The sequence below is a fragment of the Phyllobates terribilis genome, unplaced genomic scaffold, assembly GCF_046119375.1.
Source record: "Phyllobates terribilis strain yellow unplaced genomic scaffold, ASM4611937v1 Scaffold_5__5_contigs__length_657084704, whole genome shotgun sequence".
Classification (NCBI taxonomy): Eukaryota; Metazoa; Chordata; class Amphibia; order Anura; family Dendrobatidae; genus Phyllobates; species Phyllobates terribilis.
This window is the reverse complement of record NW_027362765.1, coordinates 437,028,453-437,034,635: the sequence shown is the minus strand read 5'-3', so window position 1 is coordinate 437,034,635 and position 6,183 is coordinate 437,028,453.

Sequence of the window (6,183 nt, the reverse complement as noted above, 5' to 3'; positions counted from 1 at the left end):
GGCCCGCTAGGCCGCATTGTAGCACAGTGAGCTTCGCACTGCAACTTATGCTTCATATCCATGTGACGGTTCATGCATGAAGTGCTCAAACTATGGATTTTTTGGCCTCTACTTAGCTTTTGGTGACAAATGTTACAGATAACACGATTTGGGTCATCCTTAGCGATCTGAAAAAATGCACAGGCTATGCAAGGTTTAGAGCCCATGCGACTCTGCTCCTAGCAATACTATCAAATGATTGGCTGGGTTAGATGCAGAGTGTCTGGGTTTGGTTGTGGGTCCCCACAGTCTGCCTAGGCTAGATGCAGTTAAAAATTCTCATTAAATACACAGGCGGTGCAGCTTGCTTCGCAGCTGGGCTAATATGCCCAAAGTATTGGTAGACTCTATACTAAATAAGGAAGGATTCACTGACTGTGGTGGCCCCTCCGTGGGCCGTGGCGATTGGTGGAGATTTGGTGGATGATTATAGGAGAAAGCTCCTTAATAGAGAAAGTTGGTGGATTTATACTTTAAATATACGTGTACCAGCGGGTTTAGACATCAGACTTGATTTGATGTATCATTATGAGTGATCATTTATAGATTATTATTATATATGTTCCTTTTTTCTTCTTTTCTTTTTCTTTTTGATTATTTACATTTATATGCATTGTTTCTATGCTATACGATTTTAACATGGTATGTGTGTTTAAATTTCTGATTAACTCAGCCTTTAACAGGTGCATAGCTGGACATGACATATAAATACCACTTCCTTGCTGTTTTTTTGCTATGCAATGATTAAGAACTCGTATATATATTGTGAAGAAAGAAGGGTGAAAGTCCGCCCAGGCGGGAGGAAATTGGAGTTTCATAACACATATTTGAACTGGAGAGGTATTGGAACTGGAGTGGCAATGGCCACAGGTACTAATGGAGGTAATCAAGGTAGGGAGAGAGGCAAGAGGTCCAGTCATCTTAGTTATACAGGCCGGGGGAAACGACATAGCTTATCACAAGAGCGCATAACTAATGGCATTAATGAAACTAGACACTGAGCGCTTCAGAGAATTTTTCACAAAACTAACTATAGTATGGTCAGAGATTGTGCCGAGAATGATATGGCAAGGTACGTGAGACATCACGGCCATCGAACGGACAAGGCAGGTAATAAAAATTCGGATGGCAAAATTTATAAGAGACAGAGACTGTGTAGTGATATGACACCGACAACTGGAAGGAGATAAAGCAGGCCTCATACGGCACGATGGTGTTCACTTAATGGATATTGGACTGGACATATTCCTGTCAGGACTCCAGGACGGAGTGGAACAAGTGTTAAGAGTGATGGATGGGGGTCGGAGTCCTGCATACGAGTAAGCAGGATCCTCCGTGGCCTGGAAATAGAAAGGACATGTTGGAGAGTTACACTTGTTGGCCAACTTGCCATTGTGGAGACTGGAGACACAGGGCATGCTGCAACAAGCTGAATTATTTTAGAAATAAAATGCATTTCTAATGGAATGACTATAAACAGTTAATAAAGCTGTGACCGATCCTCACCCATCCAGTTGTAAGAGTTACATGATTGTATTGTCAATGAAAGGGGGGCGTTAGGGGGCTGAGCGTCTGGGTTTGGTTAGGGGTCCCCACAGTCTGCCTAGGCTAGATGCATTTAAAAATCATTATTAGATACACAGGCGGTGCAGCTTGCTTCGCAGCTGGGTTACTATGCTGACTAGCAGACACTGAAGCTTTGGAGCAGACCTCTGAGTAAACAGCTCTTCAGACTCAACCATCTGTGTTACCCCAAGCCATAGTGTATGTATTTTCTTACGGTTAAAAGGGGGGGGAGAACCAACCCACCTCTAATTGACGATGGCAACGTCACATAAAACAAAGCAAGGGGAGTCCAAAAAGAGTCTCCATTTTTTTCCAAAAATTTGTGGCACAGACACCACTTAAGTGGCATCAATTGCCCCAGAGTTGCTTAAAACGGTTGGTTAGAATGAGTACCACACACTGCTACTATGCCCAAAATTATTTTCCAGACAAGGAGCAGCTAAAAATTATTATTAATTTCAAAGCTGGTGGAGCTTGGTATAGATGGCCTAATACAATGAGTACCACACACTACTACTATGCCCAAAATTATTTTCCAGGCAAGATTCAGATAAAAATTATTATTAATTTCAAAACTGGTGGAGCTTGGTATAGATGGCCTAATACAATGAGTGCCACACACTGCTACTATGCCCAAAATTATTTTCCAGGCAAGATGCAGCTAAAAATTATTAGTAATTTGAAAGCTGGTGGAGCTTAGTATAGATGGCCTAATAGAATGAGTACCACACACTGCTAATATGCCCCAAATTATTTTACAGGCAAGATGCAGCTAAAAATTATTATTAATTTCAAAGCTGGTGGAGCTTGGTATAGATGGCCTAATACAATGAGTACCACACACTGCTACTATGCGCAAAATTATTTTCCAGGCAAGATGCAGCTAAAAATTATTAGTAATTTGAAAGCTGGTGGAGCGTAATATAGATGGCCTAATAGAATGAGTACCATACACTGCTAATATGCCCAAAATGATTTTACAGGCAAGATGCAGCTAAAAATTATTATTAATTTGAAAGCTGGTGGAGCTTAGTATAGATGGCCGAATAGAATGAGTACCACACACTGCTAATATGCCAAAAATTATTTTTCAGGCAAGATGCAGATAAAAATTATTGTTAATTTCAAAGCTGGTGGAGCTTGGTATAGATGGCCTAATACAATGAGTACCACACACTGCTACTGTGCCCAAAATTATTTTCCAGGCAAGATGCAGCTAAAAATTATTAGTAATTTGAAAGCTGGAGGAGCTTAGTATAGATAGCCTAGTAGAGTGAGTACCACACACTGCTAATATGCCCAAAATTATTTTACAGGCAAGATGCTATTAAAAGTTATTATTAATTTCAAAGCTGGTAGAGCTTGGTATAGATGGCCTAATACAATGGGTACCACACACTGCTGCTATGCCCAAAATTATTTTCCAGGCAAGATGCAGCTAAAAATTATTAGTAATTTGAAAGCTGGAGGAGCTTAGTATAGACGGCCTAATAGAATGAGTACCACACACTGCTAATATGCCAAAAATTATTTTTCAGGCAAGATGCAGCTAAAAATTATTATTAATTTCAAAACTGGTGGAGCTTCGTATAGATGGCCTAATACAATGGGTACCACACACTGCTGCTATGCCCAAAATTATTTTCCAGGCAAGATGCAGCTAAAAATTATTAGTAATTTCAAAGCTGGTGGAGCTTAGTATAGATGGCCTAATAGAATGAGTACCACACACTGCTAATATGCCCCAAATTATTTTACAGGCAAGATGCAGCTAAAAATTATTATTAATTTCAAAGCTGGTGGAGCTTGGTATAGATGGCCTAATACAATGAGTACCACAAACTGCTACTATGCGCAAAATTATTTTCCAGGCAAGATGCAGCTAAAAATTATTAGTAATTTGAAAGCTGGTGGAGCGTAATATAGATGGCCTAATAGAATGAGTACCATACACTTCTAATATGCCCAAAATGATTTTACAGGCAAGATGCAGCTAAAAATTATTATTAATTTCAAAACTGGTGGAGCTTCGTATAGATGGCCTAATACAATGAGTACCACACACTGCTACTTTGCCCAAAATTATTTTCCAGGCAAGATGCAGCTAAAAATTATTAGTAATTTCAAAGCTGGTGGAGCTTAGTATAGATGGCCTAATAGAATGAGTACCACACACTGCTAATATGCCCAAAATTATTTTACAGGCAAGATGCAGCTAAAAATTATTATTAATTTCAAAGCTGGAGGAGCTTGGTATAGATGTCCTAATACAATGAGTACCACACACTGCTACTATGCCCAAAATTATTTTCCAGGCAAGATGCAGCTAAAAATTATTAGTAATTTGAAAGCTGGTGGAGCGTAGTATAGATGGCCTAATAGAATGAGTACCATACACTGCTAATATGCCCAAAATTATTTAACAGGCAAGATGCAGCTAAAAATTATTAGTAATTTCAAAGCTGGTGGAGCTTAGTATAGATGGCCTAATAGAATGAGTACCACACACTGCTAATATGCCCCAAATTATTTTACATTCAAGATGCAGCTAAAAATTATTATTAATTTCAAAGCTGGTGGAGCTTGGTATAGATGGCCTAATACAATGAGTACCACAAACTGCTACTATGCGCAAAATTATTTTCCAGGCAAGATGCAGCTAAAAATTATTAGTAATTTGAAAGCTGGTGGAGCGTAATATAGATGGCCTAATAGAATGAGTACCATACACTTCTAATATGCCCAAAATGATTTTACAGGCAAGATGCAGCTAAAAATTATTATTAATTTGAAAGCTGGTGGAGCTTAGTATAGATGGCCGAATAGAATGAGTACCACACACTGCTAATATGCCAAAAATTATTTTTCAGGCAAGATGCAGATAAAAATTATTGTTAATTTCAAAGCTGGTGGAGCTTGGTATAGATGGCCTAATACAATGAGTACCACACACTGCTACTGTGCCCAAAATTATTTTCCAGGCAAGATGCAGCTAAAAATTATTAGTAATTTGAAAGCTGGAGGAGCTTAGTATAGATAGCCTAGTAGAGTGAGTACCACACACTGCTAATAAGCCCAAAATTATTTTACAGGCAAGATGCAGTTAAAAGTTATTATTAATTTCAAAGCTGGTGGAGCTTGGTATAGATGGCCTAATACAATGAGTACCACACACTGCTGCTATGCCCAAAATTATTTTCCAGGCAAGATGCAGCTAAAAATTATTAGTAATTTGAAAGCTGGTGGAGCTTAGTATAGACGGCCTAATAGAATGAGTACCACACACTGCTAATATGCCAAAAATTATTTTTCAGGCAAGATGCAGCTAAAAATTATTATTAATTTCAAAACTGGTGGAGCTTCGTATAGATGGCCTAATACAATGAGTACCACACACTGCTACTTTGCCCAAAATTATTTTCCAGGCAAGATGCAGCTAAAAATTATTAGTAATTTCAAAGCTGGTGGAGCTTAGTATAGATGGCCTAATAGAATGAGTACCACACACTGCTAATATGCCCAAAATTATTTTACAGGCAAGATGCAGCTAAAAATTATTATTAATTTCAAAGCTGGAGGAGCTTGGTATAGATGTCCTAATACAATGAGTACCACACACTGCTACTATGCCCAAAATTATTTTCCAGGCAAGATGCAGCTAAAAATTATTAGTAATTTGAAAGCTGGTGGAGCGTAGTATAGATGGCCTAATAGAATGAGTACCATACACTGCTAATATGCCCAAAATTATTTAACAGGCAAGATGCAGCTAAAAATTATTAGTAATTTCAAAGCTGGTGGAGCTTAGTATAGATGGCCGAATAGAATGAGTACCACACACTGCTAATATGTCAAAATTTATTTTTCAGGCAAGATGCAGCTAAAATGTATTATTAATTTCAAAACTGGTGGAGCTTCGTATAGATGGCCTAATACAATGAGTACCACACACTGCTAATATGCCCAAAATTATTTTCCAGGCAAGATGCAGCTAAAAATTATTAGTAATTTGAAAGCTGGTAGAGCTTAGTATAGATGGCCTAATAGAATGAGTACCACACACTGCTAATATGCCCCAAATTATTTTACAGGCAAGATGCAGCTAAAAATTATTATTAATTTCAAAGCTGGTGGAGCTTGGTATAGATGGCCCAATACAATGAGTACCACACACTACTACTATGCCCAAAATTATTTTCCGAGCTAGATGCAGATAAAAATTATTTGCAATTTGCAAGCTGGAGGAGCTTAGTATAGATGGACTAAGCATAAGTCCCACACACTGCTACAAGCCCAAAATTATTTTCCGAGCTAGATGCAGATAAAAATTATTTGTAATTTGCAAGCTGGTGGAGCTTAGTATAGATGGCCTAATAGAATGATGCTATGCCCAAAAGGTTTTACTTGGCTAGGTGTAGTAGAAAAAGTTGTATTCTATACACAGGTGGTGTAGCTTGCAACACAGATACGCTACTCCACTGACTAACACACACTGCAAGAGGCCAAAAAGGATTTTCTTAGCTAGATTTAGCCAAATGCTGTGAAAAACACTTGCACAGCACTGGCACAGACCTGCCT